At 39.7% G+C, this 27,649-nt stretch overlaps 1 protein-coding gene, 1 long non-coding RNA gene and 1 other non-coding gene across 5 annotated transcripts in view; 2 read left to right on the plus strand and 1 right to left on the minus strand.

The window, feature by feature from the left end:
- The window catches only part of LOC132142418 (uncharacterized), a 1,026,371-nt gene that overhangs the window by 106,765 nt on the left and 891,957 nt on the right, over positions 1 to 27,649 (plus strand). The gene's annotated exons all lie outside the window — the stretch shown is intronic.
- LOC132142416 (neural cell adhesion molecule 2-like) overlaps positions 1 to 27,649 on the plus strand; it is a 409,999-nt gene that overhangs the window by 85,501 nt on the left and 296,849 nt on the right. The window lies entirely within an intron of this gene.
- Positions 16,236 to 16,399, minus strand: LOC132142928 (U1 spliceosomal RNA). The gene has a single exon (XR_009434120.1). It is a non-coding gene; the product is annotated as a U1 spliceosomal RNA (small nuclear RNA).

Below are 27,649 nucleotides of genomic sequence, written 5' to 3' on the forward strand. Positions count from 1 at the left end.
AATCCACTTCTTCTGGCTGAGATGGATTACAGCAAGAAACAGGGATCAGACAGCATGTGTGTGTGATCACAATCAGACTAGATGGCAATGCTGTAATCTGATGGGCCATTGAATGTAAAGCAGATGTGTCATAAGGATGTAGTTGATTGGGTTTCATTGGTGGTCCTGACATCAATTTTTTATTTATCTGTATATAAACTTAATATTGTCATAAAACAATTCTTGTTTATCTTTTTCAAACTATTTAGTTCTATTAGTTTTAAATGTATGCATGCATGTTTTGTTTATTTAGATTTACAATTCATTAAAATTTAATAATAGTAGTAGTAGTATAAGTAACTAAAATAAATAATTTGAGATTTTTTTATATCACTGAATTTTAGGAAACATTTTTTTATTTTTTTAAATCTCTCTCTCTCTCTCTCTCTCTCTCACACACACACACACACACACACACACACACACACACACACACACTTCATTGTTAGTTTTATTTAAAGTGTACTAAAGTTTGTTTATTTAGATTAATGAGCTAACTGATATCATTTAAATATATACCATATTTAATGTCTCAGCACAGTCTGTTGTCCTTGACATCTATAATGTCATTTTCATGCTAAATGCAGTTTTTGTCTTATGTTGGTGCTGTAAGGAGCACAAGACGACAGAAAATTCCACATAACAGTCCTTTAACAAATTCACAGAAGAAACACTGGAGAAACTCAAGGAAAATGCAGCACAAACATCATCTAACATCAAACAATAACCAGCAAAGGACTGTTCAGAACAAGGAGAAATTATACAGAAACTAAACGAGGGAACAAATGAGATGATTAACAAACACCGGTGAACAGAATAAACTAATCAAGGCAACTAAAAAAAGTAAAACTGGGCACATGGGATAAATGGAAACCAACTCACAGTCCAAGAACAGAACATAACCGTGACAGTTTTATGATATGCATCAAAAACTAAAATGAATGTGTTTATATTTTTGGATTTGTCAAAAAAAATTTTTTTTTTGTAGTTTCCATTTATTTATTTATTTATTTATTTATTTTAGTATTTTGATGTCAGCCAGGGTTTACGAGACATCATCTCTAACTAAAATGTATTTGTTTTTATTTTATTTTATTTATTTAGAGAAGTGAAAATGTATTTCTCATGCAGTTTCCAGATAATAATGCGGAAAGGGAGCTTGTGTTTTGTTTTCACCAGAGGATCCTGTAAATGTAAGGTCAAACTGTGATACAAGCCCTTGAGAACATAAGAAATGTTAGAAGTCATTGGTCCCTGAGTACTGAGAGTAAACGCGTCCTCGAGCTTTACCTGTTCAAGGTCAGTCATTTTAGTTCAGCAGAAATTACCCAGTTCACCCAGTCAGCAGGGAGCTCATCACCCCTGAGGTTAGCCAGACTCATTTAAATATGGAAATGATGACAAACTCACACATGAATATTTCAGCGCCTTTTGTAGAAGTGCCACTGCATGTTCGGTGTTCGTTTTGACGCCTGCCATAAAGAAAAACAAGAGGATAGACAGTGTCAGATAGGCTCCTGTGAATATTTACCATGGGTAATGACCTCTGTTATACCAATGTTATTTTTACTGTCATCATTATCATAACGTCAGGGTGTGCGATTCATTTCTCACCCTTGGGACCGCGAGCGCTAACTCTCACCACTAGAAAAAAACACGCATCAATGATTCAGTCACAAAGTGTTTTTCTCTACAGCCTGTGTCAGCCTTACATATCCTATCGCTTTTAGACTTTCTGCAGTAAGAAATAACAGCAGCAGAAGAGTTAGATACTTTTGACACAATGTTAAACAGACTGAAGCTGTCTGCAGAAAGACTTTTTATTCATGGATTTGTTTGTATGTTTTTTTTTTACATTCATTCTACTGACCAAGAAAAAAAATAAAATAAAATTAATAATATACTATACACACACACACATGCATACGATATATACAGGGATACAACAATACTGTAAATCCACAATTCGGTACATACCTTGATTTTTTTTTTTTTTTTTTTAATAACCAAAGTTTTCAGTTTGGTTTGGTACTGATGGCTTGGCACATTAGAGTGATCTTTTCTAGTTTAAAAAAATAATAATAATAAAGTGTGATGATACTATACTTTAAAACAAAATGTGAGTATTAAAAATACAATGATTACATTTTATTTTCCTTTTCTTTTATTATAATTGTCATAATTTTAAAACCAAAAATAAGTAAGCAAACAGTGATTGTGCATTAACAGCTTTCAGTAAAACAATTATCTTTGTAAAACAATTAATTAATATCAACATATCTTATAAAAAAATATATCATATAAAATTTAACGATCAATTTAAGGTCCAGTCTAACCGGACCATAAAGAAGACTCAAATGGATATTGGTTTATTAAAAGCCGATGCCAGTATCTTGGAAAGCAGGGGGCCGATATATATATATATAAATAAACATACTTATACTGTAACCAACAGGCCACTCAGTATTCTGGGAAGTTTGTGTGCATTGGGAATCATATTTTTTCGAAAAAAGCCAGGGTAACACTCATTTTACATACAGCACACAGTGAAAATAACATGAGTATGACTGCGCAAATGCATAAAGCGCAGAATAATTTGCCATTGCTCCAAAAGCTATAACAAAACAACTTTTTTTCTTTAAAATGGTTACATTAATCATTTTTTGTTATACATATTTTTTTTTTTATCAAACTGGAAATCACTTTACTAAATAATGTTAACTTAACTGACTGCTTAACTTCCATTTTAAAGTGTAAAGTATTCACTTCACATGGACTGACCATCACGCAGAGAACACGCGATCATGTTGGATAAAAATGCAAACGAGAAAGTATAATGTTTGCCTTTCTATTACTAATAATGTAAAAGCAATCGTTGTAATACTTTCTGTATAAATTAATTCCTTTGTTTAACCATTCTATCGGATTATTAGACATACTTCTATCCATATAAGACAGAACGGTTAACAACGACAGTAAGCAAGAGGGAGAATGTGAGCACTATGTGACGCTCAGGCGCTGCCTTTCTCAGCACCGCTAAAATAAAATAAAAGTGACTACACAATAAGTCCCTCCTCTAACAAATCGGCCAATCAGAAAAACTTATCGACCGATGCAGATATTTAAAAAATGCCAAATATCAGCTGAAATATCGACACTAGTATTTATGTATTTATCTTTAATTTCTATAGTTTCAGGTTTCTCTCTTTTTGATGTATTTATTTGTTTTATAATATCCCTTTTTAGGTAATTTTTTTTACTTCATTTTTAGAGCTGATTTTGGTTTGGTCTTGAAAAGCAGCAAGATTTTAGGAGTGTTAAAAGTTAATTTATATATTAGTGTTGAATTTTAGAGATGGGAAGTGATCAAATGCACCATTTTCACTTGCTGATGATGAAAGTTACTTGTAGTGTTAAACTTTATGTTTTTTCTGATTACTGCACAGTGTTGGATCATGAATACTAAAGAGCATCCACAGCCTTGAGAGTTTGTAAAACAAGCTGTTTGTTGGCTTAAGCAAAATTTACACAAAGCCAGATAATTTCTCAAAGCCAAATTACCTTGACAAAAGCCAAAGAGTTTGTTTTCCTTTAAGCACATCAATAATAAAATTAACTTTGTTATGTTCATGGTAGTTTAACTTAATTTAAGTTTTATAGATAACAAGTGAACATGCTGCAAGAACATGAAACATTAATGTTTTAGGGCATTTTTCTGATCACTGTTTGAAAATTGATTGCAAAATTCATAATTCTGTGGGAACTAGAAACCCACACTGAAGTGCCTCAGATGTCTCAGATGTCTCTCCTTTCTTGTGAGAAAAAAATAGACACAAATGAGCCAATAACCTGTGAAAAACAAGCATATGCTGGTTATTTATTTGGGTTTTGATGTATGGCAGCTGGTTTAAGCTTGCCCTTAGTTGGTCATGACCTTGCTATTTGAGCTATTTGAGTTCACATTGAGATTTGTGAATACAATTTGAATACAGTTTGAGACATTGGTAAGATATCCATGTGAGATTACTTGGTGTTTTTCTCAGGGCTTTTTCCCTTTTGCACCCCATCTGGTCTCATTGCTACTGTACATAAGAGACACATTTGATATTGAGATAGTGGTAACACTTTAGAATAGGGAACACTTAATCACTATTAACTATGACTTTTCCCTCAATAAATTCCACATTTTTTTGCTTATTAATAATTAGTAAGGTAGTTGTTAAGTGTAGATATTGGGTAGGATTAGGGATGTAGAATAATGTCATGTAGAATATTCTAGAAATATGCATTCTAATAAGCAAACTTTCCTATTCAGTTGTCAATTGCTTTATTATTCAAGTGGTAAATGACATACTTATACTATGTGTATCGCTGGTAATGTTTTAATCATTCAGGCACATATAGTTCTGACACACAGAAACAAAACTGAATATGACATGAGTCGTTTATTCTCTTGTAATACACAGCCCAGAAACACAAGGGGCCATCAACGCCCAAACATTTCAATCTCATTTCATCATTCGGTAAAGCTTCACTTCACTCTTAATTTTTAATGCAATCACACCTTTGACTGAAGTACGATCAAAAGGTTGTTTTTGTTTTTTTACGGTAGTGTATGAATGAAGTTTGTGTGAATGTACACAGTAAAGCACACTAAAATAAATTGCAACTGGAAATAAAGCTATAATGTCTGTGATATCGTGCAGCAAAAGTCATAGCCTATCCTACATAATGTACCAGAACAAAAATGCACCTCACAATTGATTAAGCAGTATACAATTACAGAATATTGCAAATGTTGTAGTAAATTATGTGCCAAAGTTGGCAAAAATACGCAATGTCATCGCAAAATTAGGCAAGAAGTACTTTTGTGTTCCAGCAACTAGTGCCAGTAGGAATATAGTGTCATGCCACAACATAACTTAAACCGCAAACCGCTGATAGACTTAACTAAAGAAAATAATTCCATCTAAAACGTTATCCTCAGAAAACTAGGGCTACTTATAGCAAACAATAATGGTCAACCAATGGGGAACAAGACACATGACTAAACCAACCACTGAGAACTTGACACATTGAACAAAGGAACCAGTAGCAGGATATTATGAGGGCAAGGGAAGCATGACACTAACAGCATAAATCAAATTACAAAATAAAAGATGTGAAAACACACATTGGTCATAACAAGGCAGACTATGAGTTCATAAACTGCCTTCACAACCGTGGTAGGACAGACTAAGAGTTCAGTAGTGGACACCGCCACCTCGGGTGGTTCTGCAGTGGAAGCTGCTACCTCTAGAGGTTCTGCAGCGGAAGGCCAAAACATGCGAGCCAAAAACATATAATAATAATAATAATAATAATAATAATAAGATCGATGCATTGCATTGTCAGGGTTTGTAATTGATGCATCGAGAAAATGAGTGAATTATTAAAGCCCTAATATATATATATATATATATATATATATAAATCGCCGCCCTTCACCAGGCTCCCGACAGGAGTGGGTGTGCGTGAGAGAGGAGGGGCGCTGGATGAGCCAGGACTGGCAGCGTGTGATGGGGCACGCCTGACATAAATGGAGCCTAATCACAGCCGCGGTTTAAAAGCCCAACGCGCCTTTCCTCGAGAGACCGGTCTCTTCCCGTTCAATGCACACTGGTGTCCTCGTGGGTCCAGGAAGGGTGTATTGAGGGACTCCTGCGCCACCAGAGACATGAGCTGCCGGACCCATGGTCCGGACGAGATTCACACCCGTTTACACGGCCGACAGGCCAGGATGCCGGGCCGTCCATCCCCTGCAAGCGCCGTGGCCAACGAGAAGGATGTGGCTGCTAGAAGAAGCCGCCGCCCCTCACACCCCGCATGGACTCTGCCCTTACCTGGACCCTTCCTCCATGAACACTGCCTGACCTACACGAACCCCGAAGCACGACGAGGACACCAGATCCCCTGTTTATTATTAAAATTATAAAAAATTATTATAACAGGGTTGTGACACTTGTCAAATGTTAGGGGTGAGGAGCAAAACAACAAAAACAGGTCTATGGTCCTTCCTAGAGGGTGAGTCCTCGCACCATAGACAACAACTGGGAGGGTGACATGGGGAACTAAGGAGGACAGACACCCAGTAGGGGGCCGGCAGACAAAGTCCAGGGAGGAGATGAAGGAGGGAGGAGCCAGGAGGGACTTGGAGCAGGAGGAGTCCGGCAGCCGTATTGACAGCCCATGGTGGAGCCAACAGAGGAAGGAGCCATGGAGGAGGAATGGCCGCTGACTCCAGGAGCCCGATATGGAGATGGTGTATTTTTTGGTGTAAACTCTAAAAATTATTAAATCCAAAATTATTGCTTAGTGTTTAACATGTTGGAGATTGGCTGCTAGGCTGTCAATTCATTAAATGATATGCTTATCCTATGCTTAGCATATCATTTAATGAATGTTTAAAAACATGTTTCAATGTTTTGTTCATCAGTCTAAATGTTCTGCAGAATCAGTCAACGGTGAAAATCGATAGTAGATTTCATTTGAAGTCCAACAGTTTAACACTAATATTGGACATAAACGAACACTTTAAATATAAAGTATTCAAAACAGGTAAGTTCATATATTTGGAGGCTGACGCAGAAACAAGAATGAGATGAATTCTAACATAACTGTGGCATTAAACTCAGTTAGTGAGGGCTTGTTTAAAATATTGCACATATATAGGCCATTTAGATTACTTGTTAAAGTGCAATAAAATACCTTATATCTGCAGACGATGTACGTGTTTGTGGATCGAGACTTCACAGGCTGCATTTGCACGTGTGTGTGAAATGCGGTGAAATAGCTGGGCAGTTTGATAGCTGAATTATAATAAGCCGCCTAATAACCTGCGCCAAATAATTTCATAAAAGTGGGACGGAAAAAACCCTGACCCGCGCATCACTAGTGTGCATGTTATACTCATGGGAGTTGTAGTGTCAAACTGCAATATGGCTTATTTCAGATGCCTTTTAAAAACACTACAATTATTCAACCCTCCAAAGTGGCTAGTTGGAGTCACTGTGTTACCCGCCACGAGCAAAATCCACCCGCATTTGGCGGGTGTTAATGTCAAGTCCTGTATGTGTGTGTGTATATATATATATATATATATATATATATACTATAATAATAATAATATAAATTGTTATCATTAGTAGTAGTAGTAAAGACAAAATAAAGAGCAGCTTTTGAGCAATAAAAGTTTTCCCTGCGTTTAAATGGTGTTGTGGTGGGCATCTCTCACTGATAAAGAGGTATGTTTGAGGAAATCGCTGGGAAAAGGACTTTCATCTACATCAATTGGTGTCACAGGGAACATTTGAAGACTGGTTGTGGAGTTATCATCTTTTGAATGGATTTATGAGGAGCGTCACAGGAAATTTGCCAAAAATGTAAGATTTAAGGAGAATTACAGCTGCTTTATCCTGGATTTCTTATGTTTCCCCTTCCAAATGTAGCCTTTCACTAAGAAATCTCATCAAAAATAACAGATATATCTTGCAGGATGGTTTAATGTGAGAATCAATCATTCTATAATCATATTTCTGTTCACTCTGTGATGTTCAGATGAGTTGATTTTAGTTTTATTTTATCTACTCTTAGCATTAATCTTCGAAATTGAAAATCAACGGAACTGATGTGAGTTTGAGGGCTAAAATCCACATGAAAGTATTATTGTTCATCGACTGAATTATGGGTAGACATACACAAAACGAGTGTTTGCATATAAAAACAACTTCATTAGTTATTTCACTTTATTATATTTCAAGTAGTTGTTCTACATTACAGTCTATGAGTGACTTTTTTTTTTAAAACATCTGTGGAATTTGCAGGTCCATGATTCTATAAAACTCATTTGTTCTATCAGTTTTGCTGTGCAAGCAAATATGCAATTTGTTTTTTTGTTTTTTAGCATGTAGACAATAATGAACATCATTCTCTAGGTTGCCTGTATGCACAGGGGAAGAACATATGTTGCTATCAAAATGATAGTAATATGATGCAGTTAAAATACCTCTGGTTTAATTGTGTCTCACAGCATCTGTATTCTGAAGCTTCAGCATGCGTGCATTTGACAGCCGTGTGGTTGAATGTCAAAATCAAATCAAATCAAATCACTTTTATTGTCACATCACCACAGCACATGTGCCTTGGAGAGTGAAATTCTTGGGAGCGTGCTCCAGACAATGCAGAAACCATTTACATATAGACATACAGACTTATACAGATGACAATGTGCAATATACATTTACAGTACATATACTCAGTACACACACTGTACTATTAGACATATTAGCAATAAAGACATAGTTTCACATAATATATGCCAATGTGCAACAGATTAAACATGAACTGGATACGCAAAATATCATGGATGTGTATTGGATGGTATCCAGTGGTAGCAGATACATTATTGTATTTATTGCAGTACATATAGTCCAGTATTGAACTGTGTTGGAGTTAAAGTGCAGTATGTGGCATACCGTGTTGTGGGAGTTTGCTGTAGTGTGCTGTAGGATGTATTAGTTCTGAGTGTTCATTTGTCTGATAGCCTGAGGGAAAAAGCTATCCCTCAGTCGGCTAGTGTGGGATCGGATGCTGCGGAGATGTCTTCCTGAGCGCAGCAGAGGGAGCAGTCTGTGGGATGGGTGGCTGGGTTTTCCTTATGCATCACCTGGTGTAGATGTCCTGGAGGGAGGGAAGCTCACCTCTAACAATGTGGCAGGCAGTTCGCACGACCCTTTGCAGAGCTTTGCGATTGACAGTGGTGCTGTTTGCAAACCAGGATGCTCTCCACAGTGCAGGTGTAAAATGTTCTGAGGATGTTGGGGCTCATTCAAAATTTCCTCTGTTTCCTCTGTAAGCTGTCTTAGGAAGAAGAGGCGTTGATGTGCCTTCTTCAGTACTTCAGACATTGGAGCTGTGTGTGGCTGCACAGTCATGTGTCTATAGGGAGTACAGGAGTGGGCTGAGGACACAGCCCTGAGGAGCACCAGTGTTGAGGGTCAGTGGGGATGAAGTGCTGTTGACCATTCTGACCACCTGACTTCTGCCTGTCAGGAAGTCCAGGATCCAGCTGCACAGAGATCTGTTTAGTCCCAGAGTCTGGAGCTTCGCAACAAGTGTGGCAGGCACTATGGTGTTAAATGCTGAGCTGTAGTCCACAATCAGCATTCTCACATAGGTGTTCTTATTTTCCAGGTGGGAGAGAGCAGTGTGTAGTGTGAAAGCAACAGCATCTTCCGTAGAACGGTTGATACGATATGCAAATTGTAGCGGATCTAGTAAGGCAGTCAGCACAGAGCAGATGTAGTGTCTGAATCTCTCAAAACACTTGCTGAAGATGGGCAATGTTCACAGTAGCTGGTTTATACCCTTTAAAATCGGTGATGTTTTTGATTCCCTGCCACATGCTTTGCGTTGTTGGTGTTGAATTGTTCTTCAACTTTGTTTTTTTTATTGGTGTTTGGCGGCATTGATGTCCTGAGATCATAACTGGCTTGTTTGCGATTGTCAGGGTCTTCAGATTTAAAAGCAAATGTATGTGCTGAAAAGGCTGCTCAAACATCGCTGTTAATCCATGTTTTTTTGTTGGGTTAGATTAGGATTGTTTTTGTCTGCATGACATCATCTACACACTTCCTAATGAAACACGTTACAGTGTCTGAGTATGCCTCAATGTCGTCATCAGAAACTGCCCGGAACATATCCCAGTCCACGTGATCAAACAGTCCTATAGTAGTACAGCATCTGATTGATCCGACTAACATTGAAATGTCCTGAGGGCGGGTGCCTTCCATTTCAGTTTCTGCCTATAAACAGGTATTAGCAGAATGGAAGAGTGATCTGATTTGCTGAAAAGTGGGCGGGGAGGGATTTGTAGGCATCCCGAAATGTCCTGAGTGGTGCACAGAGAATCAGTAAGCTCGATGGCTGAGTCTGGTACCTCTGCAGACATCCAAGTTTCTGTGAGGTAAATAATGCAGCAGTCCCTTGTTTCTGACTGGTATGAGATGCGTGCCCACAGTTTACAGAGTTTGTTGTCCATTGTTAGCCAGCAAAATGGTTGGGAGAGGAGGTCAGAAGGGACAATGTCTGAGTTTGACAAGGAGGCCTGCTCTCTTCTCCCTTTACCGGTGGCATTTCCTCGGTCACAAACGTGCGGCCCAGACAAAGGGCTCTGATGTGGTGTCTGTAAACTAAGTGCCGGTGTTCAAGAACTCAAAGTCCAGTTTGAGTTGCGCGACGTAGGAACCAATGTTTAAAAGCATGTGTATATCAAAGACAGTAATACTAACAAAATCCAAAACGTATAAAAACAAAATAACAATTAAAACATATGAAAAATGACATAATGAATGAAATTAGTTTACTCAGAGTTCGCAACATGGCTGCCATGCTCGGCGCCATCTTGACCGGAAGATGTCAGTCGTCACGCTGCAGAATGATGTTATGATGGAGACATGACGAGTGTCTCATAACATCTCATGCATGAATACTGCTAATACACTTCAGCTAAAGTCACTGGAATAAGTCTGGTTCTCGTTCAGAGGAACTAAAGTATGCCATATGTTCAGCTTGATTTAACTGTACTCTGGTCTGTTTCTAGACTAATGTACTTTTGATATTGCACTAATAATAGTAATAGTGGCTAAAGCAATTTAATTCATTTCAGTTTTGAATGTATGTGTATTTGTGTGTTTGTTTGTACCTACTTAAGCCTTTCACATTTGAGTTTGAAATATTCTAGCTCATCCCCCAGCATGAGTTTTTTTTTTTTTTTTTTTTTTTTAGGTAACATGTATCGCCTTAATGTATAACTTGTACATTGTTTTCAGATGAACGTTATAAAAAACTCAGACTCACAGCATATGCAAGGATGGAGTTTGAGACAGTCCTAGTATGTAAGCTAAGTTAGTTTGTGTGGAGCAGCATTTACTGTGAATGGAGACAATGTGTTAACCCGCACCCCGACGCCAGCGTCCTCAACTCCCCGTGTTCGCAAGTGTCAATATTTACAAATAGATTAAATGAAACGGGACAAATGTAATCTTGACAAACTATATATCATTATAAAGATCTAAGCCTCAAGCATTGACAACAGATCGCTGTTCTTCAATGGAAAGCTTATAAAGTATGTATTTGCTAAATTTGTGTAAGCGGTACTCATCAAAACATGAAAAATGAAAACACAGTACATACCAGATTCGTCGTAATAATGAGTCATAAACACATCCACAGCTGTAAATCCCGGTTTAGTTAGAAAGGTAAGGGTCCACTGAACGACATCTCATGGAGCACGTTTATTCCAACAAAGTAATAACATTGTAATATGGATGATAATTCCTTTTTTATGTTTCAGTTCTTCAAGGACAGTATTGTTTGTGTCTGTTATGGAATAACTCAGGCTCAGAAACTGCTTCTTGGTAGTAAAAAAACGGTATGGTTTTGTAGCGTACAGTTTCACAAACAGAATGAGATGATCCGCCAAAAAAAAAAAGGGTAAAGATATGCGGAAGATTTTTTTTTTCAAAAGCTTATTTGAATTTTGGCGCTCTCTTGTGATGGTTCGTGAAGCATTGTGATGAATAATGAGAGGATGCAAGATGCAAGTTAACAAGTTTAATAATAATAATGAAAGTCAGAGTGAAGACACAGGCCGGGGACAAACAATCAGGTGGTGGTGGTGAAGCAGGGACGAGATGGCAATCCGGTGGTGGTGCGGTGAAGAGCATGAAGAGAAACCCAGGAACCGTGGAACATCCAGACGACACGAGGAACTGATGAAATGGGCTTGACAAGACACAAGAACAGGACGCACACCAGGGAACAACCACAACGATCTGACAATGAGAGAGGGAATTTACTGATATATATATGGAGGTGAAATCAACGACAGCTGGTGACACTAATCAACACAACGAGTAACCACACCCACACAATTACACTCACAGACACCTCAGTGTGAGTCAGTCGATTCATGAACCGTGACAGTACCCCTCCCCTTAGGAACGCCTCCTGGCGTTCCCAGACAACCTTACCTGTCGATTGTAATCATCGATAAGGAAGTGATCCAGAATGTCCCTAGCAGGAAACCAACTTCTCTCCAATGGACCGTAACCCTAAAGGGACCGTAAAGGGAACAGACTGTGCATGAAACGAGCATTTCTCCACCTTGACAAAAAGCCCATTCTCTAAGAGTCTCTGGAGCACTCGTCTGACGTGTTGAACGTGTTCCTGGAGAGACGAAGAGAAAATCAATATATCATCCAGGTAAACATATATGAATTGATCTACCATATCTCTCAACATGTCATTCACGAGTGCCTGGAAAACCGCTGGGCTGTTGGAAAGCCCGAAGGGCATAACAAATATTCAAAGTTCCCCCTGGGGGTATTAAAAGTGGTTTTCCATTCATCCCCCTTCCTGATGCGAACCAAATGATATGCATTCCTTAAGTCCAGTTTCGTGAAAATGGATGCTCCCTGCAACCTCTCGAAAGCTGAAGACATCAACGGCAAAGGATAAGAATTCTTTACCGTGATGTTGTTCAGCTCTCGGTAGTCAATGCAAGGTCGCAGAGAACCATCCTTCTTTCCAACGAAAAAGAACCCCGCCCCAGCAGGAGAAGAGGAAGGCTGGATGAACCCAGAGCCCAGAGAATCAGAAATATATTTCTCCATGGCCTCCCTCTCAGGAACAGAAAGAGAGTAAAGTTTGCCCTTAGGCGGAGTCTTACCTGGCAGAAGATCTATCGCACAGTCATAGGAACGATGCGGAGGGAGAGAAGCAGCACGGGACTTACTGAACACTTTCTTCAGGTCGAGGTACTCCGCGGGCACGTTAGACAAATCCGCTGCCTTACTCTGAAACACAGAACCAGACACAGAGGGACAGGCAGACACTAAACAAGATTCATGACAGTGGTTACTCCATGTAGAAATTGTGTTAGTGCACCAGTCGACCCGGGGGTTGTGTTACAGAGCCACGGGTGTCCCAAAACCACTGGTGCAAGTGGTGAGTCCATGAGGAGAAATGAGAGGGTTTCAGTGTGATTGCCAGAAGTGATGAGGGTGATACTTTCGGTGGAATGAGTGATCCGGGGAAGTTCTTGTCCATTGAGTGCGTTGACGGTGATCTGGTGCGAGAGGGGAGTGATGGGGATCTGCAGTTGAACAGCCAATCTAAAATCCATGAAATTACCCTCCACTCCCGAATCCAGTAGTGCATTGGTGCAGTGCGTCGACGTCTGCCATCTCAGTCTTACCGGGAGGAGGGTCGATGATGGTGATGAGGGCTTCTCGGCGGAGATCCCTCATACTTACTACCGGGCCTGCTCTTTTACCGGACAGGAGTGGATGAAGTGGCCTGCCCGGCTGCAGTATAGGCAAAGTCCCTGGGATCTCCGCCTCTCTCTCTCCTCCCGGGAAAGCCAAGCTCTCCTCACCTGCATGGGCTCATGATCGAATGCGGGGCTGACCACGCTCGCACCATCGGCCTGGTGGTTCTCTGAGCTGGGCTGTGGACAGCTGGGATGCATCAGCCGGGTTACGCGATTAAGAAGCGCGTCCACTCTCAGGGCAAGTTCTATCAGTCCGTTCAGTGTCTCTGGTAAATCCATGGCGTAAATCTCCTTATAAACGAGGTCAGCCAGCCCATGCAGGAAGATATCCCACTGCGCTTCCTCGTTCCAACGGCACTCTGCGGCCAGGGTGCGGAACTGAATGGAAAAATCCGCCACCTAGCTTTCTCCCTGTCGCAGTTCGGAGAGTAATCTGGTCGCCTCCTTACCCGCCACTGCCCGATCGAAAACTCTCCTCATTTCTTCGGAGAGTGCCTGGAACGAGGTGCAGCAGTTGTGTCCGTTCTCCCACACCGCCGTTCCCCAAAGCGCTGCTCTTCCTGACAGCAGGGTGAGTACAAACGCTACCTTTGTCTGTTCGCTCTGAAAAGTATGTGGTACGTGTAAAGCAAAATGCATGGAACATCTCGTGAGGAATGCTCTACAAAATTCAGGCTCACCGGAATATCCCTCTGGTGTGGGTAGGCGTGGCTCTGGTCCTTCTGCTGCTGCCGGCGCTGGTGGTAGGGGAACGTGCGGCGTGGGGAGCGCAGTGGGAGTCCGTAGAAGCTGTACCTGTTGGGTGAGCTCAGACACCTGCTTCACAAGTGCTTGTACTGCTCGACCTGTGCCTGAGATATTTTCTTCCTGTTGGTCCAAACGTGAGATACTGTGAGTCTTGAGCTGAGAAGTGCTTGCTGCATCCATGTTTGGTCAGATCGTTCTGTGATGAATAATGAGAGGATGCAAGATGCAAGTTAACAAGTTTAATAATAATAATGAAAGTCAGAGTGAAGACACAGGCCGGGGACAAACAATCAGGTGGTGGTGGTGAAGCAGGGACGAGATGGCGATCCGGTGGTGGTGCGGTGAAGAGCGTGAAGAGAAACCCAGGAACCGTGGAACATCCAGACGACACGAGGAACTGACGAAATCCAAACGACACGAAGAACTGACGAAATCCAACGGAGAACTGGGCTTGACGAGACACAAGAACAGGACGTACACCAGGGAACAACCACAACGATCTGACAATGAGAGAGGGAATTTACTGATTTATATATGGAGGTGAAATCAACGACAGCTGGTAACCCAATCAACACAACGAGTAACCACACCCATACAATTACACTCACACAGACACCTCAGTGTGAGACAGCCGATTCATGAACCGTGACACGCATGCTCTGATGCACCTGTCAACTGATGGAGGCGGAACTTAGCGATCGCCTTTTTCTTTCTTTTTTTATTTTTCAATATTTTTTATATATGTGTGAGTGTGTTTTATGTTGAATGTGCCTGTATCTGCATGACTACCATCTGTTTGAGTGCAAATCAGCTTGTTATTACTGCGTAATCACAGCTATCGGTGTGAATGCCATCTATATGTATAGAGTGCGATTTATTGACTTTATGCTGCATTTATATGAATACCATCTCTATAACTAGCCATCAGCACATCAGCATGTATTTTCATTGTAATTCATTTTAAATGCTGCATTTCTAGCAATCGCAGGATGTTCTGTAATTGGCATACAAAGTTAAATCGTTTTTATTTTTCTTATTTTTCTCACTCAAATTATTCTTGTTGTATTTTTCTAGTGCTCAAATACCGTATATGATGTCCAAGTTTCTGTCTAGTGTTTTATAATTGAAGAAAAAAAAAACGCAGTGGTAAGTTTAATGACTAAAATAGTTTGTAGAACCCTTCAATACAGTTGGTAAATATTTTTATATTTGGTGGGGGCTAGACATAGTCTCAGAACAATTGTTGCAGGAATCTCATTTTTCATGGTATCTCCTTTAGATTTGAAATAGAAACTCATGAGACATTTGACTTTCAACCCGTTACTTTTCTAGATTGCTTCAGGACTGATTTCATGTATTTGTATATCAAAATAATAATAATAATAATTAAGTGTGGTAAAAAAAAAAATTCAAGGCACTTCAGTGTCTATAACTTTTAATATTTTTGAGCATTATCAACTCTGTTTGAAAAAAAGTACAACCCAAAGGGTCTTCTTTCCGAAGACACCAAAATTAGGTGTGTAACATACTGAAGTAAGGAACTGTTCCAATTTTAAGTTAGGTAGAGCACTTCCAGCTGTGAGTCCCATAATAGGGGGTGCTGGCTAACAGGTTAATGAAACTCATTTGTTGACATTATGTCGATGAAACACATTGGCCATCATTTGCTCGCTTTATTATGTAGTGTTTTTAAGGGCATGAGCAATAAGTAGCTGGCCACAGCTTACTTAAGTGAAAGTGAAAGTCGGGACATTTGCCAAGTATGGTAACCCATACTCGGAATTGGTGCTCTGCATTTAACCCATCCAAGTGCACACACACAGCAGTGAGAAGTGAACACACCGTGAACACACACCTGGAGCAGTGGGCAGCTATAGATCCAGCGCCCGGGGAGCAACTGGGGTTTCAGTGCTCAACGGCACTTCAGCCATGGGTATTGAGAGTGGAAGAGAGCACGGTTCATTCACTCCCTTCCACCTACAACTCCTGCCAGCACCGAGACTCGAATGGGCAACCTTCTGGTAACTAGTCCGGCCCTCTAACTATTAGGCCACAGCTGCCCCTAAAAAAAAATAAAAATGAGAGAGAGCAAACGCAGTCCCCCACTACCATGAATTATGCAGTCGAGATTCCCACATTTGGGGAATTCGCAGGGGTCAGCATGGCCGGAGTGCAATGGTCATGCCTCACCTTGGGTGAACCGCATTCTTGATCATGGTGTTTCCCCTGCCAGGTAATTAATGACCACCGGTGTCACTAATAAGGGTTTCTGAATTCTACATAGAGCCCTTTAACAGCTAAATATCAGCATTTTTTTAGGAGTAAATCTTTACTTTTGACAGTGAAATAGCTTTAGCCATCCTCTTGAGTAGGACTAGGTGGTATGACAATACAGTTTTTTTCTTTCTCTTCTATCTAACTCCAGTATTGTTAAATCTAATGGCAGTGTGTCTTGCAGTTCAAATTATTGCTTGTAAATATGGTTTGTAATTTTTGTATTTTCAAATTGCAAATTGCAAATTACTTGTATTTCAATTAAATGCATCACACAAGTATTTTGTATTTTAAATACAATTCAAATACATTTGGTGAGCAAGTATTTGTTTTTTGTAACAAAATATTTATGTATTTGTGTCCATATCTTACATGCTTATAAATAAAGCATATATTAAACTCACAGAACATTATTAAATTGAATGGCAGCCTTTGTGAATTCACAATAGCACTATGCTTTATTGTGATTTTTAAATAGTTTAATATTTCTTGCAGCCTTGGAAAATGGTCTAATTGCTTTTAATGAATTCTCGTCTGTGGAATGAGCCACTTCTTGTATTTTGCTGGTTAATCCGATTTTTTATAATCGAGTAGGCTACTCAAATTTAATCAGGTTATCATGACAGCCCTAATTTGTTTCCTTTTCATTTGTTGTTGAAAATAACAATAAACATATTCTCTTTGAAATCTCAGATTTTCAGATTCTCCAAATATGTGCATGTAAGTAGTTGGTAGTTTAAACACCTTTATAATGACCATGTTAGTTGATCTATAATGCTTGATGGGCACTGCCATGTTAGTTTGTGCTGAGCTGTGGGATTTACAACATGTAAATTCATTGTTTCCTCCCCATAGACATTAACATTTCTGGTGAACCTGGAGAAATATAGAGTAAACTTACTCTTAGTTACTTATATGCATATGATATCAATAAAAGATGTCATCAAATTATATTTGTAAGGATCATTATTGCCCATTGACATCTGTGTGCATTTTATAAACTATAAATGTATATTTGCTAGTAGTTCTCTTGGATTTATTTGCAAATTTAAATTTTTTGTGTGTGTATTTGTTTTTTATTCAACACATACAGAATCTAAACTCTCTGATTTATATAGCATTATAAAAAAATGATCTCTCTTGTTCCTTGATTTATGTCACATCTATCATGTGCTTGAAGACTGTGGTTTTCTGTGGCCACAGCGTCGAATCTGGATCAAAGCGCCTCCACATTAACGAAGATGAATCATCCAATACCATCGATCAATGACTGTGACACTGTATCTGGGGCAGAAAGGCTCTTACTGAGATGAAGTTATAGTATAAACACTCAAGTCGTCACTCCTTAAGGGACGCTGCGTTCGCAACCGCGCTTCTGCAGTTAAATCACCTCGCGGGATATTATTTGAAGTGAACACATTTAATTATGTTTTCTCCAGTGTTTTGAGATTGAAAGCAATCGTTTGAAAGGTGACTGTTGTCCTAAATTCTCCTCCAGTTGATTTGGTTTTCTGAGAGGACGATGATAAGCAGGAAAAATTAGAGACGAGTGCCACAGGATCAAAGACACAGATGCCGGATGTCTTGGAAAGGTAAATCATTAGGCGTGTCAATTGCTACCCAAATTTCTAAGACGCTCCATCTCTGTTTTAGTTTGCTGTAATCTCATTAGCCCACTTAGAGGAATTCAGCACATGCAGCATGCATGAATTTCAATGGTTATGTGAACAGGCCACATTTAAGCCATAATGATAACTAATTACCTCTCATGAAGAGGAGAGAAATCACAAGGCATATTAAGTCAATGCATAATGCATTTTTGCCAGTAAAAATTAAATACATATCATTATGAAAAGCTTAGGTCAAGATGCATAACTTTCAGTATTTTATTGACATAATTTGATGCAAATTGAGCAAAAATACACAAGATATTTTAAAATTATTCATTTATTTTTTTATTTACTAAAATTATAGCTAGTGTTTTGAACAGGAATCGGGTATCTATCTATCTATCTATCTATCTATCTATCTATAAAATCCATTTTAATATTTACTATTATCATTATCATTTGTGTTTTGTGATTTTTGGTAGTTGATATACTGTATGTCTACATGGTTTTTATAAAAATAAAAAAGTCAGTTTTAATTATATATTGTATGCTTCATAATCCAGTCTGTAGAGATATGTTTCTATATATAAATAAATGTTAATTTCGCCAAATTATGAATGTAAAATATGATCTGTTTCATGTCATTATTAGGTGTGATGTTGAGTCATAACTATAAAATATGAGGCCATGACAAAGGTATAGAACAGAATGCAATAATATATAATGTCAGTCAAAATGAAGACCTGAGCTACAGTATGATAATTAGCCACTGGCGTCATTTTAAGATGCTGTCAGAAATGAGCTCATTTCAATAATTACCCAGCCAGAGCTCATTTCTGAATGAGAGCAGCGTGGGATATGAGAGAGGGGCCGCCTTATGTTACCCTATCTGCTGAAGATGGGAAAGCTTATGATCTGTTTCAAGTCATTTCACTCATACATTTTTCATGGGAGATTTAATAGCAATAGAGATTATATTTGCGACAAAAGCTGCATTTGATCTCTGACATCGATGATTGCGCTCAGGGATGGACTTAGTGATTTGGGGGCTCTAAGCGAAATCCAGGTATGGGGCCCTAACACAAATACTAGGCTGTGGTCTTATACACCTAACTCTTATTTTGCACGCTCTCTCTCTCTCTCTGGTGCATGATTGGTAGTTGTGGAGAGCTCAGCGCGTGTTTGAGAGCGTTGCTGAGAGTGATTGTGAACATTCTTTCAGTGTTTTTTATTTTTCTTCTCTTCTTTCCTATTTTCCCCTCGGGTTCAGTGTAGGAAGATAAGTTTTTTCGTGTTTGTGTGTGTGTGCGCAGTGTGTTGTCGCCGGGATGGCGGCTGCTCACGCGAAGGGAACGCCGACTCTGTCACTTCGAAACGGCTGCAGGTGTGTACCCGAGGCCGGGGTGACAGTGGAGGAATTGCTTTTGAGTATCGTTCAGAATATTGGTTTTGAAAACATCGTCTCTGCTTCCCGGATGAACAAAGCAGTTGTCGTGTTCTTAAAATCTGAATTACTCGTAAATGAACTGACAGTGAGTGGAATATGGGTAAAGGAAACTTATGTTCCGGTTCTTCCTTTTAGACGACATGTCTACATGTTTCTGAACTCACCGGAGCGGACTTTGTAAGTTTCGTTCCATGTTACTCACGGAGATAATTCTTTCATGGTGTACGCTAGCACTGAGAGTTTAAAGTGTTTTATTTGCGGTGATTTTGGCCACAAACGCTTCACGTGTCCGCGTAGAGATGAACAGCGCGCTTCTACATCTCGTGATGAAAACGACATCGAGCCTGAAGTAAATAACACAGAATCTGAGAGAGTTGAGGAGCAGGATAGAGGAGCTACAGAGGAGGTGAACGGGCAGCTGGAGGTTAGTGATTCTGTTGTTAATGCTGGCTGTGTGGAGCAATCTGGAAGTAATCAAGTAACGTTACCTGATAAAGCTGTGAGTATTGGTGTTGAAAATGATCAGAGTGATTCTGATGAAGATCATTGTAACGAATTAAACTCCATAATTATCGGGAAGAAGGAGGCGGGAACCGGCAGACAATCAAATCAAACTTTAATTACAAAATAAAGACAAAACAGCGCGTCAGCCCCTTAAGGACGACTGACGCGCACAAATAAAAAGCAAACACAAACTAAAACCCAGACCTGGTCCTCTCTCGTCCTTCACTGTCGTCGCTCCAGTTTTATATCCCTCCATCTCCTCCGTGGGACTCGAGACCGGTGGGTCGAGCAGGTGTCGCTCAACTCCAATCCCAGTCTCTCGGTCTCTCGATCCCCAATCTCTCGGCCCCGCCCCACTCGTCACATACCCCCATCGCCCCTCGCAGGCCGGGGGGTACCCTCGAGACTGCGCTCTACCCCCCCCTCCTTTCCCTGCGGGGGGGGGGGGGCCTCTCACGGGGACCTGCGGGAACCTGGGGGTAGGACAGACGAGGCGAGAGAAAAGGAGATGGAAGGAGGAGCGACAGAGACGAGATAGGGGAGAAAGGAGAAAAAAAAAAATCTGGTTCCCAGACGCACTGCTGCTCAGCACTCCACCAGCTGGGTGATCTCCTCCGCGGTGCTTGGCGGTGGCACTGGACGGCCCCCGGCGGACGGCACGACACTCCTCCACCGCCCGGTGGACGGCGACGGCTCCTCCGGTTTTGGGCAGTCGGCAGGAGTCCCCCGTTCCCTGTTACTCCGGATTCCTTCACGGAGGCAGCAGGCTCCGGACCCCTGGTGAACGGCGCCAACTCCTCCGCTCCCTCACGGATGGCAGCCGCCCCTCCACATCACAGGCGGCCGGCAGCGAGCTCGCCTTTCCCCGGCAACTCACTCCAGCCCACCACCTCCAGCGTCCATGGCGACACAGTCCCTCGCCTGCTCGATGGCACCGCGGATTCACAACAGCGGCAAGGGACCTTCAGCAGCGCGTCCCTCCTTCTCCCGGGTTTCGGCACCACTGTAATGGATTAAACCTTAATAATCATCGGGAAGAAGGAGGCAGGAACCTGGCGGACAATCAAATTACATTTTAATGAGAAAAAAAAAAGGCAAAATAGTGCGTCAGCCCCTCACGGACAACTGACGCGCACAAATAAAAACCAAACACAACTAAAACCCAGGCCTGGTCCTCTCTCGTCCTTCACTGTCGTCGCTCCTGTTTTATATCCTTCTATCTCCTCCGTGGGACTCGAGACTGGTGGGTCGAGCAGGTGTCGCTCATCTCCAATCACTCCACTGGCCTCGCTCCTGTTCCCACGCCCCTCGGCCCTGCCCCACTCGTCACAAGTGCACATAAGAGATTTCTCTCAGAAGTACTCTGCTTATTCCTCTGTATGTTTAAAAAATACATTAAAGTGGCTGGAAACAGAGATTGGGTGTTCATTGCTCCCAAAAAAGGGAGATTTAACTCTTTTTAAGGTTCTAGCAAATAGATTAAATAATGTGTTGTATGAAATTGTACACAAAGATCAGTCATATTGTGTTAAAAATAGGTCAATAATGGATAATCTTAACTTAATTAGGGATGTTTTTGATTATGCTTATAGTAAAGATGCCAATATGTGCCTGTTGTCCCTGGATCAGGAAAAGACGTTTGACAGGGTTGATCATAGGTTTCTGTTTGACACCCTCAAAACTTTTGTTTTTTGGGAAAAGTTCATCTCAAGGATTAAACTCTTATATACAGAAGCGACATGATAAAAATGGGTGGTGGGGTTAAGTGTCCCTATAAATGTGAAATGAGGAATTAGACAGGGTTGTCCACTGTCAGGTCAACTGTACAACATTGAAGTTGAACCCTTTTTGTGTAAATTGAGAAGAGAGTTAATGGGCCTACAGATCAACACCACAAACTGTTCTATTAAACTCTCTGCATATGCTGATGATATTACAGTTATAATCAGAGACCAGAGTGACATTCAGGTGCTTAAACAGGCTTTAGAGTTTTATGGGAAAGCTTCATCAGCAGTAGTTAATTGGGGAAAAAGTGATGCTTTATGGTGTGGCAGGTTTCTTAAAGGTCCGATGCTTCCTGGTGGGTTGCAATGGGGAAGAGCAGGGTTAAAGTATTTAGGAGTGTTTTTAGGGACAGAAGAGTTTAAGAAGAAAAACTGGGAAGGCCTCTTGGAGAAAGTGTGTGCAAAGTTGTCTCGCTGGAATTGGTTGCTCCCCCAGTTGTCCTATAGAGGGAGGGTTCTGGTATGTAACAACTTGGTTGCTTCTTCACTTTGGCACTGAATGATAATACTTGAGCCTCCTGAGGATCTAGTGCGAGGAATACAACAACGACTAGTGGATTTTTTCTGGTCGGGTCAGCACTGGTTGAAGGCAGCGGTGCTGTATCTACCTAGACAAGAAGGAGGCCAGGGGTTGATTGACATCAGAGTGAGACTCAGGACCTTCAGAATGCAGTGCAAAGACTGTTCTATGGAGTGGATGTGTGCTGGGCTGAAGTAGCCTGTGCCCTCCTAAGAAGAGCTGGAAACATGGGTTTGGACCGCCACTTGTTCTTGATGGACATTAACAGACTGGATTTAAGTGGACTGAGTCTCTTTTATAGATCAGTTTTAAAGTCACGGTCACTTTTTAATTTGTCACGGAACCCAGATAGCACAAACATTTTATGGCTGAAAGAGGAACCACTGTTTTTCAATTCTGCTTTGGACTCTGATGTTTTTAAATCGAACACTTTCAGAAAAGCTATGTGGGCTGCAAACATGACAAAGATTGGTCACTTAAAAGACAAAGAGATTTGGATTAGCCCTGAAAATCTAGCTCTGAAACTGGGAATAAAATCAGTAAGGCTGGCACAAAACATGTTGACTCAGATTTTAGAGTCTTTGCCTCAGGAATTTAGACTGGCAATGGAAACTTCTGATGAAGAAGCAAACAATTGTGCCTTTCCAGAGTTGTTTTTCTCATCACTGACTGACACTGAATGGCAAGAAAAGGAAGGCTGCTTGTTGACATTTAAGACACCTCAACTGGCCTGCTTTGGTGATGCTGATAAGAAAGTGATGTACATTATGTGTGTGAAAGTGTGGCATCTTAACACACTGAAGAGTGTCAGCGAGTCCAAATGGCTGGAGGTTCTGGGGCCAGGTGCCTCCCCTAAAGGCTGCTGGAGGTCCCTGTACAAACCACCCATTGAGAAAAGGTCTGGGGACCTTCAGTGGAGAATAGTACATGGGATTATAGCTACAAACAGACACAGAGCACACCTTGATCCAGAGGTAGAAGTAGGCTGTCCTTTTTGTAGAGAGCAGGAAACCGTTTATCACTTGTTTTTAAACTGTGAAAGGCTTCAACCTTTGTTTTTTTATTTTAGAAGAGTGGGTTCATTCATTAGGAGAAGTATTTACTCCAGCACTTTTTATCTATGGACCAAAGTATAGTAGAATTAGGAGGGAAGCACATGTTCTGATTAATTTTCTTTTTGGTCAGGCAAAATTGGCTATATGGCTATCAACAAGGAATGTTTTGATGAATGATATGAAGATGTTTAAAGGTAAATGGGCTGTAAACCACTGTATTTGTGATGTTGATGTTGATGATTGCTTGCTGTTTTATATTTAAGTGTTAAGGGGAAAGTATTTAATTATTTTATTTATTTATTTTTTTTCCCTCCTTTTCCTCTCTATGTATATATGTATGTGAAAAAATATGTATGTGAGAATTATTACATTTTTAAAATAGGTCTCTTACATTTTTATTGAATCATTAAAGAAGACCTAAAAGTCAAAGTCTCTCTCTCTCTCTCTCTCTCTCTCTCTCTCTCTCTCTCTCTCATAGTTTCGAGTTTATATATCCCTTCAGAAGTTGTTGATTGGATAAATTCAGTAAATAATTAGTCAGCCTGATGCTGTTCTAAAGCCATTACATTACTTTTTTGAATCACAAAAGAAGATCTTTTTTTATTCTATCTATTTTCTTTTCAATTATTATACAATTATTAAAAAAGACCTCTAACTGTGCGTTTACACCAGACGCAACTTGTGCGAATAGTTGGACGCTTGAACATTTTCAGTTCATTCGCGCTTGAAATTAACTTCACAAAAGACGCAAATTTGCGTCATGGGTTGGCTTCTGCCAGTTGAGTTCTCACAGCATTGTGATTTCAACCACCATTTTTATTCGGATAATTCTCAAAATATTACTGTTATCATGTCATGAAATTTAGTTTTAAAAGTATTTCAGGCGAGAATGTAGTTGTTGTAAACTTAAAGATGCGGTTTATTTATAAAGACAGCGTCTATTTAAAAATGTGTTTCGCTTATTTTCGGAGACGAACTCCATGCGACCAGCAGGAGCTCAGTGATCATGTATCCGCCTAGAGCACTCTCACCTCGGCTTGTCCTTCTGACATCTGATGTCTCTTTAGTGGTTCTAGATAAAATATAATTTGTTTGGGGTAAATCTAATCTTTGGTCTTTATTCAATTAATCTATAAATGTGTTTCTTTTTATTCCTGTTTCTGTAAAAGTATGAAGAAGTATCATACAGCTCCGGGTATCCACATACAGCGACTATGACTTTGTCCTCCATTGTTGTTTCGGATTTTCCCTTTGCTTGCTACGTCGTAATCACGTCACTACTAAGAGCAAGCTCCTGATTGGTTAACTTGGCGCAAAATTTAGCCAAATTTCAGATTTTTCAACTCGCGTGAATGAGGCGGCGCGAATGCCGCGATGAAATTTCACACCACAGGTTGTCTATTCGCATCTTTGCATTGACTTAACATTGAAATCACTCGCGCCAGACGCTTTATTCACATCTGGTGTGAACGAACCATATGGCTCTAACACTAGCTTGCATATTCTTTTTCTATTCTATCTGTTTTCTTTTTATTTATTATATTATTTAAAAGCCCTTGCTAGGTGTACTGCATTTATGCTAATTTAATATTAAGATAATAACAATAATAATAATAATAATAATAAAAATGCTTGTACTTGTCCATTTAACGAATTGTTAAATCTAATGTCATTAGATTATCCCATAAAACTCATTCCATATTTCAAATGGTCTGAAGTCATGCAGTAGCGTTTGCTGAGAAACAAATCGAAAATGTAATCTATTATTATGCGAAAATCTCCAGTCATTGTATTCACACATATGAAAGCTGTCACTAAAAGTTGCTTTCACACGACATTCCGTTAATCAATGAAGCTCTCTGCACAGCAAATCTCTTATTTACATCATATCAAAACTTTTAATGAGAGGATTTGTGAGCTTGCAGGACTCATCACTGGACACAAACTCTGTTTTGAGCGGATTCAAACTTAAACACCTCACTGGAAGAAAATCAACAGATGTGTCTCTGATTTGTTACATTGCGCAACGCTGTGAAACAAGCTGTAAATATAAAATATATTAAAAATATTTCATTGCGGAGTTTAAGAGTGGATATTTAAATAACCACAGTTTTAAAGCCAATGGCTTGCATAAATGTATTACATAACACAAACTTAATACATAATGCAAACATGGTATTGTATCTTATTTCTTCAAGATATTAGATGTTATAACTGAGTAATCAAATAAATTCAGTGAGGATTATATGAGCTATATATATATCTCACCACTGGATCATCTGCATTAAATGGGTGCCGTCAGAATGAGAGTCCAAACAGCTTCACAATACACAAGTAATTTACACAACTCCTGTCCATCGAGCCAAAAGCTGCATGTTTGTAAGAAACAAATCCATTATCACAATGTTTTTACCTTTAAAGCTTCCACTTCCAGCAGGAGGAAACATTATTATGGTTTAGGTATTTTACTTATTTTGGCCAGAAGCAATGGTTTGAAGTTAAAAATAAAGAGTTACAAATCTTAATTATGTTATTGTTTTTATATAAACTCACAGCTTTTGGCTTCACAAGATGTTAATTGATGGACTGGAGTCACATGGATCACCTATGGATTATTGTGATATTTTTATCAGCTGTTTGGACTCTCATTTTGATGGCACCCATTCACTGCAGAGGATCCACGGGTGAGCAAGTGCATTTCTCCAAATCTGTTCCCATGAAGAGACAAACTCATATATATCTTGGATGGCCTGAGAGTGTTGACATTTTAAGCAATTTTTAATTTTTTTTGCGTGAACTATACATTTAAGGATGCATTGATATTTTTACTTGAAAAGTAAACAAAAGTATTGGTCATCAGGTATTTTTGAATTGCATATTCTAGGAAAGCTTGTTTGATTTGTCTGTTAGTTCACTTCTCATTTTATCACAATTCTTTTTGGGAAAAGTATAAAACATTTAACTAAGTTGCAATGCTACTTTTATTTAGTTGCTTGTAATCCTCAACACTGCATAAATGAATCAGCTTTACATATTAGGTCCATGTACATAAAATGAAGATGCTAATATTAACTCCCACTTGCTATTATTTGGTTCTTTTTCACTCAGGCACACATTTGTTGCATAATATAATATTTTCCTGAGTTATTACGAGAAGTGAAACATGTTCAAAGCACTCTGAAACAACATTCAGACAACAATCCATCAGGTTTGCGCCTTAGAAAGAACATAATTCACTCACTCCCTACTTTTCATTTGCATACAGCGCTGTGTTATTTGCATAGCGGCAGTGTTGGTAATTTGCATGCGAGGCAGAGATGCAAGGAGTCGCTTCTCTAAGGTGATGTGCTCATGCCTCATACAACCTTTCCCCATTTGTCTACGAGTACAGCACTCGCATACAAACGCCTGTGATGATGGGAATGTGGGCTAACCTAACTTACTCTTTATGTCTCTTTACCTTCTTGCATTCATTAAAAAATGGTTTGTTATATATGGTAGAGCAGAAGTTGACTAAAATGATCCCATAGCGTTTCTTAAAATGTGGACTTTTCCTGCATTACGCTTTGGATTCTGGTATGTATTGTCCTGTGGGACAGAAAATCACAAACAAGATCTTGGTTTAATGTTTCTCGTAGACAGCAAGAAAATTACATGGAGATCAAATTCTCCTGGGAAGTCTCAACAGTAGCATCTCAGACTAAGCTCAGGTTTGCTTACCCTTACAAAAAAGTATATTTCAATTTCCTTTTATCAATGTCACATGTATATTCTGTTTTGTTCTGTTTTCTAGTTAGTTTTCTTGGTTGTTAGTTAGTCACCCATACCTGTTTTGTTTTTTTGATTGCACTTCTAGTATTTAAGCCTTGTGTTCCCATCTGTTCCTTGTCTGGCATAGTTTTTGTTTCAGTTGTTGTGTCCTGTTTTCTCCTGTAGTTTCTATGTTTTTATTATTAAAGACTCTTAGGCCCGGTTTCACAGACAGGGCTTAGACTAAGCCAGGATTAGACCATAGATCAATTAGGACATTTAAGTAATTTTTATAAACATGCTTAGAAAAAAACATTACCGATGTGCATCTTAAAACTAAAAAGGCACTGATATATTTTTAAGATCAGTCAGTGCAAGTTTATTTCAGTGGAAACAGCTCAGACTTACATTTTAGTCTAGGACTAGTCTTAAGCCCTGTCTGTGAAACCAGGGGTTAGTTTTGAAATCTTCTTTGTTGAGCACTTTTGCACGTTTGCACAGCACATTTACAATTAAGTAGGGATGCACCAAAATAACATTTCTGGGC

Source organism: Carassius carassius, chromosome 6 (genome assembly GCF_963082965.1).
Source record: "Carassius carassius chromosome 6, fCarCar2.1, whole genome shotgun sequence".
NCBI lineage: Eukaryota > Metazoa > Chordata > Actinopteri > Cypriniformes > Cyprinidae > Carassius > Carassius carassius.